We start from the raw sequence: 13854 nt of genomic DNA on the forward strand, positions 1-13854 counted from the left end.
AAGCCAGCTGTACTATAGTGGGGGTGGGGCCTTCTTGCTCTTTCTGCAGAGGGGAGCCATGGACTTCTGCCTGGAAGTCTTGTACTGACAGCATCATTGCAGCAGAGTTAATGCTGGCTGGCCCTTCAGCCCTAGCTGCTGTTGTAACCTGTAGCCTAACCACCATCCAAATCCAAAGAAAAGGTGCATGAATGTGAATGCAAGGACTGATGTGATTTTGTACCTGCTGACTGGTTTTCCATATGAAACTCTACATAGTAGTGATTGGATTGGGTTCCACAGGGTGGATGTTTCTATCTTCCCAACGTGAGAATGGACAATGGCAAATAACTGGAGTGCAGACATGAGTAAATTAGTATGATGCGTTGCCTGTCTGAGGTATGAGCAGCTAGAATACAAAACAGGAATACAGTGGAACAAGTAGGAGGCAGCTGTTTCTTGAGGAAGATGCATACATTTTTGGCCGATGTAATCTGCTGAAAGCATGCAGGTGAATGAGCTGTTGATGGTATGACATTATTAGGACCAGGAGTGCCAAAGTAGATGGAGGGCCAGAGCTAGATTTGGGGTTTATTCCCTAACTGTTGCTTGAAATCAGTAGGGGGATCATTTCACATGGGTGAAATAATAATAATAATAATAATAATAATAATAATAATAATAATAATAATAATAATAATAATAAATATTTTATTTATATCCCGTCCTCCCCAGCTGAAGCTGGGCTCAGAGCGGCTAACAACAATAAAAGTAACACAGCATTCTAAAATAAATTCATTCTAAAATCCGTTCAAAATCAAATTAATGGCAACCATTAATTTGAGTTCTATGAGGATTACCAAAGGAGGGGGTCAGATGCCTCCTTTGAGATGTATTCAGGATTCAAGATTTGATTCTAGTCACACTTATGTAGGAGCAAGCCTCACAGTACACAGCAGGATTTGCTTGCTGAGTCAATATGTGTAGGATTGTGCCTAACTTGCAAAAAAGGAGAGGCCATTTTTTCTAGCTCCATATCCTTTGGCCCTCTTAAATAGCACCTCTGCTGTTGGTCAGTAGCTGTTTCAGATTGGGCCATCTCGCCGATAACACCTAAGAGAATTGTAATGTTTGAGTCTTGAGTATAGAGATGCTAACTTGTCAAATTCAATGGGAAAGTAGGATGCTGCCAGGATAAAGATATCCCTATAGCAGCCGCTTGAATCCTGTGGAACACAGTAAACAGAACTGGGGATGGAAGAATTAGAGTTTATATCATATGTTTGGAATTATTACTTTGGCAGGAGTGAGGTGGGCGCAGGTGGCATTCAAATGCCCCATTAGGTGCATGAGAAAATTCATACTTGGCAGTTAGCTGCCCTCTGTCAAACTGCAGTTTAAGGTTTCCGAACGCTAAATGCTGCTGTGGCAGCCACTGACACGTCTACAGGCATTCAAGTCTTGGGAGCTTGCATTTTATCTATGATCAAGTACAACTTGGTAGGCAGACACAAGCTCCCAAGTCCATTCATTTCATGTGTGTGTTTATCATTTTTGAATATTCAAGTCTGGCTCCCCATGATATTGTGCTTGTTGCCATTTATTTGAATGCTTTAAAAATACATATTAAAAATGGTTCTGTTGTATTTTACTGGGAATCAAATGTAGGGCACCTGCCAGAAAGTGAATAAGGGGGGGGGGGGAAATCCCTTTGGGTACAATATGTAACAGTTTGAGATCTCTCTCTCTCTCCCCCCAATCCCTACTTACAATATTTTTCTGATTTAATCATGGAATGTCCCACTTTACCTTAGGATGTTCCTATTTTCATTGGAGAAAATAGGGACATGACCCTAGTGAGGGTATGACCTTAGTGACTTCACAGTTCCAGGATACACATGACAGGGTCTTTTTTGCATACCCCCAGGGGAAGCCATGCCACATCAAGATGGGGGCCAATGTCACATAACTGTGGAATGGGGCCCTGGGTGCAGTCTCACAGCCCCTTTCTTTGAGAGGCCTTTTGTTGCTTGTATAGACCAGACTTGACTACTGAGAATTCTAATGGCTCCCTCAAAGACAGCCAGAGGAAGCTAGACGGGATTGTACAGCTATCTGTTCCATCTCTTCTTTATCTTTTCTTTTATTGGCAGCTGATTGTGGTTGCTCTTCCCAATTCCTTGGAAAAAATAGCCACTAACTGAGAGAGAGATAAGTATCAACAGCGGAGAAAGGTGGTCAGTGGAGCTACGACAAGCATGAATGAATACTGGAGAAAGGTGATCAATGGGTCTACAATCCCTTCCAACTTTCTCCTTGAAGAACCTACATAATTCTCAACAGTCAGAGTATTGCTCTTCTTCAGAACAGTTTCATATGATGAGGTAACACGCAGCCAGGGTCTCAGTAAATGGGAAGCTGTAATGGGTTAGGAATGCATTTCCATCTTCCAACCCTGTTGAGGTCCCAACTGAAAAGGATGCGGAAAGTTGTTGTTACAGGGCACAATGAGACATCCCACAGGGAAGTGTTGCAGAAAATTCTTCTGGTCCAGTTAAGATAAATCAACCTGACAATGTCAGAAGTGACTATCAGACACTTGCTGGTACAAAGGGAGCGGAAAGAAGACATCTCTTTAGGGACAAGAGAGGTAGAAACAAAACAAAAAGCAGAATGTCATCTGATACCATAGGACAGCCGACACCAAGTCTAAAGTTGAGTCATGTCAGCTAAAGACAGCTCTGAAATCTGGCTAGGAGGTTTGCTTGAACCACTTTCTTAGGCAATCAGTGAGATTTTGGAAGCAAGCAGGCAGAAGGAGGTTAGATATTGACTGCTGTCTTGTTCTGCAATTAGGAACCTATGAGCTGTGAGTATTGGCAATATAATATTCCAGGGCCCAAGGATTCCCCTAGACTTCCAATATCTTGCCCCCCAAAATGTCTGGCTCTACAGAGTTAACTTGCCTCTCCCGTACCCAGTACCTTCCTTATTTTGTGCATTAAGTCAAAACATGAACAAGGAGCAAGTTAGTGTCTAGAAACTCATGCTTTGCAAATGGTGTTTACCTGAACAGAGGTGTGGCTATGTGGAGATTTTCCACATCTGGTCAGGGAGGTATGTGAAGAACCCCCTAAGAATTCTCAGCACCCAGGATTCCCAGGATCCTTTTGGTGGAAGCCATGACTGGTATAAGAGTGCTTTAAAAGTACCGGTATGTTGCAGATGTGACACCTTATTTTGGTGACCCATGTGAAGTGGAGATAAGCAGGAGGGTGGAGCAGGCAGTAAAACTAGCATTCTGGGGTTTGCATCTTGGATCAGCCCAGAGCAAATATTAAGGAATGGGAAGTTAGGAGGACAAAGAGATTTCCTTCACCATCCTATATATACACACCAGCATAGTCTTGTCACAGGGCTGGGTGGAATGCTTAAATAGTTAACAAGAAGTGCTGTGATTATGTAAGTGTGTTTTAAAATCTTGGAGTGAGCATGAAGTCTCATTCCTAAGGGCATAAACTAACTGCAAACCAAGGAGGAGGGGGAGAAAAAACACACACCATCCCTTGTGGCGAGGTCATTCTATAAATGCCTGCTGCCAAGTCTGTAAAGTGCTCTGGAAGCTTTGGATGAAAAAGAATTCACAAGTATTTGGGGAAGCGGGGGGGGGGGGGGGAGATGCTGAATGGCCTATTAGGCATCCTATTAGGTCTTTCCTTCCAGTCTCAGAATGTCAGTTGAGTTGTTTACATAGTGCCGCACCAAAATTGTACAGCAAAAAGGAAAAAAGAGATACCTGAGTTTTATCACATGGCCATAGGAGCCAACTCCTAGGGGCTGAGGTCCCTTCACCCGCCCTCCCATAAAATAAAACAAAACAAAACAAAACAAGGGGGCCAGTTCCCCCACCCCAAAAAAGTTGATGGGCATTGTCATTCAAATGGTGTGCATGTGTCGCGTCATGTGTCGCGTCATGTGATCAATAATTTGGGGTGGGGCTTACCTGTCCTACAATGTTTTATTCAGGTTGGCCCTCAGCTGCAACTTATTTGTAGCATTTCAAATCTGTAAAAGCATGCGGTAAACAGTTAGACAAGGAGACCTCAGTTGTGAGTTAACATGTAAAGGATTGGGCTGTAGGTCACATATACAACAGAGCAACGAAATATTCTTATTGAATGCTGCTTGTAGGTAGGCTTGTTTCACAGGAAATCATTAGTGCACTGATTTGATTTGAATGTACTAACTTATTTCCCATAAAGCTCCTGGAATTTGGGGCAAACAATGAGCACTTCTGGTGGAAGATTAGCCCAAGGTACTTAGGAACGGCTGAACTGGAGGTTTAGCCACCTCAAAGTAATCTAATGAAATATATAAACTCTGGAATGAAGCTAATTAAAGCCTCCAAAATCCTTAACCCTACCACTTCTGAGAAGGGTTAGGGAAATCTTTAAGATCTTTATAAAGAATTTAGTCTAGGTGCTCAGCTGAAAAGAGCACTGCTGAGAGACCCACTTCTTTGGGAGAATTTACTACAAGAAAAGGGGTGGGTGGGAAAACTGTTTGGATGAAAGAGTATAGGTGTTGGACTGTCACATATGTTTTCTGGCGATGTAGAAGGGAGAGATTCTGTCCCTAATAAGCAGATTCCTTGCTCCATTGTTTTAAGCCTGTTTAACAGCTTGATCATAGCCTTATACTCACTTTAAAAACAACACCCAAATGATTAAATGCCTTTACTGACAGCAGTACCCCAAGGTCTCAGGCATGCGTCTTTCCCTTAGAGATCCTTTAACTAGAAGAGCATGCAAAACATGTGTTCTTCTGCTGAGCTAAGGCTCCCTCCTGCCTGGAAGAGGAAGAACAGGGCAGCCATTGATTAACCAGTGCCACTTTTCAACGGGAAAGGAATCACAGGCTGTGAGGCCTGATGTGGCCTTCGATATCTCTTTGCATGGCCCTTGGGACTTTTTCCAGGCTACATTTCCTCCCCAGCCACACAGCCCTCTTCACCAGTGGTGTCACAACGGGGGTCGGGGGGGGGGCAGTGCGCCCCAGGTTCCACATCTGGAAGGGTGACAAGGTGGCACCCCGCGGGGTGCTTGCCCTGCCACCGTGGCCCAGGCGTGGTGGCGCGAGCAGTCATCGCGCCACTACAGCCGCATGTGGAGGATCCTTCATTCGCGGCTGCAGTCATGAGCAGAGGATCCCATGAGCAGAGGATCCCATGTGCCCTATGTAGCAACACTCCGCCTTCGTTTGCCCCTTCTCTTGCAGCGTCCTCAAGTGTTTTCACCTGGGTGGAACGTATGCTTGAATTCTTGCTTGCTTAGACGGAGGATAGCTAAACTTGACCTTCATTTCTCCACCCTGTCTCTGGCCCTGCCCATCACTGGCAAGTGGGGTTGCTGGAAGGTCTTCTATCTAAAAAGAAAAAAGGTTCCCCATCCCTGTCTCAGGATATCACTTTTAAACCACACCTGAAGCAGCAGTGATACTCGACTTTGCTCTGACTAGCTGAAGAAAAGCTTTCTGAAAGTAATGACAAGGCAGGACTTTGATCATAATTTGTAATACGCCTTTGTTATGCTGGTCCCTTCCATATACTTTGGCTCTCATCAGCCTCTGGCATGCTTGCACCAGTGTGGCTTTTCTGAGGGAATATGGAAAACTAACAATGCACAAAGCCCCCCAATAATACAGATATACTCTTTGGGAAGGACAAAATAAATACAGACACAGTAAACAATAGATATACTATATTTTAATAAGCTATTGCTCCGTGGTATTCTTTTTAAAGATTGTACTTACCACAATGAGAAGCAGCTCAGAATTCTGCTTTTGATCAAGCAAGGTAGCCCTAGATTTCCACAATCTCAAAATAAACAGTTATGTGTTTGTGCTATAGACAAATCTCTGAATATAAGGCGATTAGGGGAAACCTAATCAGGGATTATTGTTAATAAACTTGAACTAAGCCACACATGGTTAGGTAGCAAGAAACTGACCCAGTAATATGACAGCTCCCGTGGAAATGAAATCTTAAATACAAAAATAAAATTAAAAATGCACATACACAAATATACTCTCTCTATTCAAGTGGCATAATCATGCACTGTGATTATGAATAATAAATAACAATAATTATATTTATAAAGCAGCCTGCACATATACTATGATGGCACTTGTGATTCAATGAGCTGTTTCATCAAGCAGAGTATGATTAAATGAAAGAACACTTATTTTAAAAGGACATCTTAGAAAACGAAACAGGGAAGGGAAACGATGAAAAGCATATCTGTACTATTTTATATTTTCCAACCCTGTAGTTTCTTTAGCCACTGATTTGTCCAGGCCACTGGACTTGCCTGTTCTTATATAACATTTGACCAAGTCACAGAGCTATACATGCCCTCCAATTGTATACATGTCTACTCAGAAGTAAGCAGGCCTACTGAATTCAGAGGGACTAACTTCCAGGTAAGTGTGCATAGGATAGAACAGAAAATTTACCAGTCTGGGGGGAGGGACTAGTGCCATGTTAAATTTGGGGTATGTGTAAAATTTTAGCTGCAAAAGTTGTTTTTGGGTGGCATTACAAAAATGTTCACAAACCTTGCACTCCACATACATAGGAGACCATCTCATTTGATTAATGTGCACAAGGGCTTTTTCTGGGGTGTTGCCCCAAATGTGGAAAACACTCACTCAAGAGATTAGGTTATCAACCTCTCTTTAATTAAACACTGTTAATTGAAAAGATTCATGTTTAAATAAGCTTTTGAGTCTGTTACTGCTTGACGTGTTGATTTTGAGACCTGCAATTTGCGGGTTGTTGTTTTGGCTGCTGTCTTCAGTTTGATCATTTGTGTTGGATCACAGCTGGTTGTTTTGTGGAGGGGAGAAGTAGGGTACATTTTAAATAAATAAATACACAATTATAGCCATAGTCACTAGAACTAGGGAGTTGGCTAAAAATATAGGTGCTCTCTAGGTAAATTTACATTTAATTCTTGGAAACCCCACTTCCAAATTGGGCCCTCTACACATAAGAACTTCTGTATAATGTCTTGTTTCACTAGCAGAAGAGGTTTTGGTTTTTAGCACATGTTGCCTATTCAGACGAGCCAGTTTGTCTCCAGCAATTTTTTTCTTTTTTTCTTTCAATATTTGATTTGCAAAGGGTTGAAATAATTATAAAGAATTGTTTTGCTCAAGAGACTCTGGACTTACAACACTACAGAACTGCCATTTACTAGGATTTTTAAAGGACATCATTACATAAATATCTAGTGTGGCAGTGACTCTTCTTTTTTCAACTGCCCTTGAAACTTGAGCTTATAATGTAAGCACAGGGCCAGGACTAGCGTTGTCTGAAGATTAGCAGTCAGTCAAAGAGCCCCTACAGATTAAACCTGTATCAAGGTAGACCTGATCTACCTTGGTATTTGGTAGGAAACAGCTCAATCCATAAATTCAAAGAGGGAAAACAGAAGGATAGCAGCTGGCGAAAAAAGATTACTTTTCTCATTCCACAGTACATCACATTGTACTGCAGCTCTCAAAGTGAGAACAAATTATGACTAAATGTTCAGTGACTGAGGGATTAGAGAGTTCAGTTTAATAAACAGGCAGAAGCCCTGGTAATTCCTAGTGAAAAGAGACTTTAATAACTCGCTTTGGATACGTTGATAACAGGAATAGGCGAGCGCTATAATAGAGACAGAGTGAAAAGTGACAGTCATTTTCAAACTTGCTACTTTGCCGAATGATTGAATCTCAATCATTCAAGTCCAATGGGCTCTTGAGTCTGATGGAACAGGGAAGCAGCCATCACTAGGAATAATGTACTTGTATAAATAACTTTTCTTATCTCATGAAAAGTTCCTGTTTGAGAAGCAGTGCTTTAGTCTTCCTTGTTGGGTACAAAACAAATATATATTCTCGTGCACTTAATGATTCTTTTCAAAATGCTTCCAGATAGCTAAGGAAGGAGATAGCTTACATTGTTAACGTAATATGTACAAATGTGGGTCCAGTGGCTTTATTTGTACATTCAAAATTTGGCCTTCATTCAAACCGCACTTGATTAAAGCTTTGAAGCCTTACTACTTTTAAGCATTAAGCAATATGATCTGAATATGTATGTACAGCAGGGCGGGTCCAAGACATGTTACTACCTGAGGTGCAGCAGCAAATGATCTTCAATCTCCCTCAAGAGTCATGCCGTTTTGTATCCAAGGTGGCTGAGACAGAAAATTTCACAATCAAGTATTTGTGCAATCCCTTCCTGACTGTAAAAATACAGCAACAGTAAATTTCATAGCTAACTATATGCTCCCCTTTCATGATACCGCAAATCAGCTGCCTGAGGCAGTTGCCTCCCTCTGCTTAATGGTAGGGCCAGCTCTGTCTCACAGCAAACCTGTTCTCCGCCATATATTGGGCGAAGGTTTGGGTACCATTTCCAAAATCTTAGTCTTAAAGTATTTAAATGCAGACAGCAGAAAAATAAAATCCTCTTGTTTTTAAAATTAAGGACTTAAAAACCAAAACTCGTTTGTCTAGAAATGATGGGGAAGGGTCAGAGCATCTTCTATGCACGCAGAAGATTCCAGGTTCAGTTGTTGGCTGGGAGAGAATTCTGCCTGCAGTCCTGGAGGGCTGCTGCCGGCCACTTCAACTGTGCTCAGTGGGCCAATGGTCTGACTCAATATAAGGCAGCTTCTTATGCTCCTATTCAATAATTCTTTCTAGCTATACATACGTTCAAGAAAATGGTTTGCACGATGTGCTGTGGAAAGAGTAGGTTCAATAGCCTGCAGTCCTTTCCCCCTAATTATGCCAGGTCAAGATTGCATATGATTTGGCCTATGCACATTGGACTTTGTGCTCGTAGGCATAGCTGATATGTCAGTTCTAATGTGCAGAGGAGTGCCAGGTTGCTAGGCTGGTATGAGCAGAGGTGAGGCAGGCTTGGCACCAGAACAGAATTGTCTCCCCTGCCCCATACTGTATTCTTACTTGCATATGAATAGGGTTAGTGTAGATCTGTGTTGCATAATTTACGTATTATGCAAACTGTTTCCTAATGATGCACACCTTCCTCTGATTTTGTTTGGGAAATGTACTACAGGGTTTTGAATGTCTTAACGAGATTATGCATCTGGATGCAAATCAGTGGCGCACAAGGCTTCAGCATGCAGCTGAGCACAGACAGGCTGGGAGTGTGTCTGAGAAGGCAACTGAAACTCTGAGCTTCCCTACAATCTGAGGTGGGCTTGTTATGGGGTTCAGAGTTCAGTTTCCTTAGAATGAAGGTCTGAAGCAAAGACTGGGGGGTGGAGTAAGCCCTCTGAACACTGAGGGTGCCTGGCCTCTTCAAATAACAACAAAAAACTACTGACCCCTAGGACCTCTAAAAACTATCTGTAATTGCAAGGAAAGTCTTATAAGAGATAACCTCACAGTACTAACATTCTTTCGTATCCCTGTCTCATCCCTTCTGTCGCCCATGCCTACTAGTGCTATGTGCTACATCTTGTGACTTCAATTTGCTCTGATTTCTGAGTTGTTGTTTCTTCCATCTCTGTCGGGAATGCTTCTAACAATAAGCCCCTGACAGTTTGCACTACTGCTAAGTAACTTCACTTCGCATACCTCACATACTTTAAGCTAACAAGCCATGCGTGTTTCTCTCCTCCAAAATTCCTCCACAACATTACAAAACTATTTCCAGTATCCTTCAAAACTTTAGGAGGCAGGGTGTGTTTGTGTGTGCCCAATGAGCTGATGGCAGGCATTCGGGCCCTGGTCAAATTGCCACCTTTGGAACTTTAAATAAAACTCCCAGATGCTAATTCTTGCCTTTTAGTTGTGTGGTTTTTAATTGTTCCCTTTTGTTTCGCATGGAACTCTATGGGAATCGCTGTGCTTGCGTTTTTACAAGGCAAGTCAGCGCAGCTGTAAACTAGTGTATAATTGCATCTTTAAAAATAAAATTCCAATGTGTTTGAAACAAATGCAACAAACTTATCTTCCCCTAGCAGAATTATGGGGGAAGTTAGGAGGGCCATTAATGAAATCCACAGTCAAATCGTAGCATTTTAAAAATAGTAGGTAAAAGGGGACTGTTGTAAAAGCTAAGGGGGCTTCCCTGCCCCTATAATTCAAGCCCTGCCTTCTCTGCCACATTCAGAATCCTCTGTGGAAATCACAATTCGAAAAATGAATTGTTTGTGTCTGTTGCATTGCTTGAGAACTTCAATGTAACTCAAGTTGAAAAGTTTTGCTGGGTTCTTTCATAATAAAATATGTCATGAAACATTAAAACAGGGTTTGTTTAATTGTGTGTCGTTTCTTGCATATTTGGTCCTTTAGGCATTATAAACAGCAAAAGCCTGTCTCTTCCTTTCTCTCTACAGACACTTGGAACGTTTCTCTTTGCAAAACGAGCGCTCCCTTTCCATAAAAAATGAAAGCCTTGCAACCAGCACCAGGGCACTCAAATATCATTGGAGAATTGAAACCTGTCACACTGCATTCCATAATTTTCCAGCATCGCAGGAATGATTCACCCTGATCGAGACTGCAGGCAAGTGACAAAATACTGCTGTATTAGCCAAATAATAATAAAAGCAATTTTTGCTTGTTTTATCTCACTTTTAATCCATCGTATAAGGAAAAGCACATGGAGATTGTGAACCTGCATAAAAGCACAAATGACTAATGCAAAATCAACACACTTTAAATCTCTTTGAGTTGTCTCCAACTGTGCTTTTGCTAAAGCAATACAGGGCAACTGATTTTTGCTGACTGACCCCACACTTTGTTCTGGGGCCTCTTTCTCTGGCTTCTAAAAAAAAGGAGCTCAGAAAACCATGCTAAAATGAGTTGGGTGGGCTGCTGTCGAATGTCATATTGTCAAAAGTACCTTCTCTTGAATAGCTGAAGGTAGGAGATCCAAATGTCAGGCTGAGGATCAGAGACCTCTCACATCTGCATTTAAGGCCACAAAAAAGCATTTAACAGCTTTGTGCAAAGGTCTCCCAAGTTTAGCCTTCACTATTTGCAGGCAGGGGGAAATTCTAAAGTTTCTGCTACGTATTTAGCCTTTCCTGCAAATTCCGAGAGTGAGCACTGCACCTGATCCACAGCTAGCGCCTTGTCGAACAAGAATAGCAAAGGAGATACAGTCCAGTATGCTCCTGAGATAATTACCTTCTTTTTCATATCCTCTGTCAGTCAAGCTGTACAATCCTTTAAACAGCCACACTAAAAAATATTTCAAAAGGCTTTACCTGACGTCTGCAAAAGCAGAAACACTTGAAAACTTAATCCCGCTTGATAAAAGCTGGCTGTGCTGATTGATTTAAATCAGAAACACAGGATCTGGCTATTGGGTACAGAAACTGTGGAACAGTAAAATCAAATTCCCACCCATTTCTGTACAATGGAATGCAAGGGAATTTCACATACCTACTAAATATTTCATTGATTTTTAGGGGCCATCTCCAAGATCTTGAGTTTGATTTACTGCACACTGCTTTCTTGAATATACTTTTGCATCCAAACTGCTAATAGTTAGGACTTAACAAAGTTATTAGTGAAATTTAAAAAAAATGAGCATCAATGCTACTGTTGCTGTTAGTAGTTTGGGGCAGAATAGTCTCCTTAAAAGATGGAGGAAAAGAACTGCATTGAATCTTGTTATTTTGAGAACACGAGTGGAGCAGGAACGGTTTCCATTGGAGTGGCCTGTTAAAAGCATAGTTAAGTAACGTTCAGCTGAATGTGAAAACTGCAATCTATAGAGCTGGAGAGTACATGAAATGTGGGTGTTTGCAAAGTGATCATGATGTTGTAGACACTGAATGATCAACAGTGAACTTGCTATTTGGAGATGAATGACTGGATGTTGTTCAGAGGATGATTGCTGCGGTTATTACTAGCTGGTTTATTTTTGGGATGGAAATCAGCTGTTTACACATCGAGACCCCGAGACCACCCCCTCATTGATGAATAAGACACAAGGACACAGATATTAGGTTAATGTTATTGGGCAAATTTAGGCCACAACTTTATTGGTTACAGAATGTGAGCGGTATTGGCTTAGGCATTGGAATTGACCAGACTATATCTGACTCCTGCCCATCATGCAGGGAGTCCAATAAGGGTCAACCACTGGTAGGGGGAGCCCCGTCGATGCAAACCAACTTGAGCTCCCTCTGGGTTCCTGACGGAGTCGTGGCATGGCCCTAGCCCAGTCCCGGACTTCAGACAAGATCCACACCCCCGGATTCCTTTCATGGAATACCCTTAAGCTTGGAGGGGCAGTTGATGGCCACACCTCCCCTCCTCCATCATAAGATCAATCAATGCTTAACCGCCAAACCTTACAAAGTTGTGACGATTGCTACGAGGTAGGTGAAAACCAAATGGCCCAAGCCAATTTGCCAAGTGGGAAAATTCCTACCAGGCCCCTCAACGGCAACCAGCTGAGGTCCACAGCAAAGCCAAATTTGAAACCTGAAAATAGGGAGGGAGAGCGGGGGATCAAGGAAGTGAGCCAAGAGGAAGCTCTCCAGCTCATGCCTCAGTTTAAATGAGGCCGGCCACGCGCCCCCCCCCCCCAGCCAGTGGATTTGCTGGCAGGTGAATATGGCTGGGAAACTCTGGGGGATGCAGGACTTCGTCCCCCGCCCCCGGAGGGGAGTGGGTGGCCACGTGGTCCACCACAACTCCTCCCCACAGGGGAGTGGAGCGGATTTGTAGTATGTTCTGATATTTTTTAGGCACTTACATCAATATGGCAGATGGCCATCTCTGGGGAAATGTACAATTTCTTTAATGAGGCTGGTTGTTTAAGCGGGGCTGAGGAGCTTTGCTACTGCAGACTTCCATCAACCCCAGCCAGCAAAGCCAGAAGTCAGAGAAGGTAATAGACGTGGCTAACTTTGGTAGATTAATTTCAGTGGGTCTACTCTGAATAGGACTTAGTTGAAGACAACCCACAGTCATGGCTTATTGTTATGCTTCTCAAGAAAGCAGGCATGACGAAACAAAGTGTAGTAGGTTTTGCCTCAATGCCAGGCTCTCTTGGCATTGAGGAAAAGACCCGATTGCCATCTTATTCTTCTGTTGCTCATTGTTTGGCACATGCTTTTTGTTGTAGCTGTTTTGCATGCAATGTCTAAAGCAAGGAACCTGCGGCCTTCCAGATGTTTTTGGAATGGAAATCCCATCATCCCTGGCCACTGGCTGGGTCTGATGGGAGCTGGGAGTCCAGCCACATCTGAAGAGCCATAGGCCCATCCCTGGAATAAACAATTCCTCAAATATGCATTGTAGTGACAGAATTTGCTGTCAGCTTTCTGATTCGTATTAAGTCTGCCTAGGGCATTGTGGTTCAACCTTTCCAGTACTATGCCTACCCAAAGCAGTAGCAGGTTGTTAAGACAGTAAGCTTTTGCTTGGCATCGTATTCAATAATCAAGTTTTTCCTGTTTGAGCAACGTTTTTGTTCATGGCATCAGTTGGAGTACCTGTCAAATAATTTGTTGTACAGGAAACAAAAGCGTAGGAGGTGGCAATTGCTCCTGGTACTTGTGTTTGAACTCCATGGTAGTGATCAGTCACTACTTCACCCTGCAGGACTCTCCTAATGAATTAAGAGTGAGCTTGTCATTTCTATTCAGACAGACAATGAATTGCATAGAAAGGGGGAAGAACCACCCATCACCTTGCTCTTTCATTTCTTGTTTCGCAGACCCTCTGCATGATCTGGTAAGTTTTACACAACTGATTCTGTTTGCAGTACTGGTAATTTGTTTTTTCTTGGAGCAATTTGTCAATAGCACTGTCGCTAGCAAGAAG

The 13854-nt window shown here is 42.6% G+C and overlaps 1 long non-coding RNA gene across 2 annotated transcripts in view; it reads left to right on the forward strand.

Annotated features, from left to right (window-relative positions):
• The window catches only part of LOC309340177, a 33856-nt gene that overhangs the window by 16801 nt on the left and 3201 nt on the right, over positions 1-13854 (forward strand). For both annotated transcript variants that reach the window (XR_014155822.1, XR_014155823.1), the window contains 2 exons: positions 10404-10577; positions 13681-13764. This is a non-coding gene — a long non-coding RNA (uncharacterized lncRNA). The remainder of the gene's footprint in view (positions 1-10403; positions 10578-13680; positions 13765-13854) is intronic.

Source organism: Podarcis erhardii (assembly GCF_964252035.2).
Source record: "Podarcis erhardii genome assembly, chromosome: 4".
NCBI lineage: Eukaryota > Metazoa > Chordata > Lepidosauria > Squamata > Lacertidae > Podarcis > Podarcis erhardii.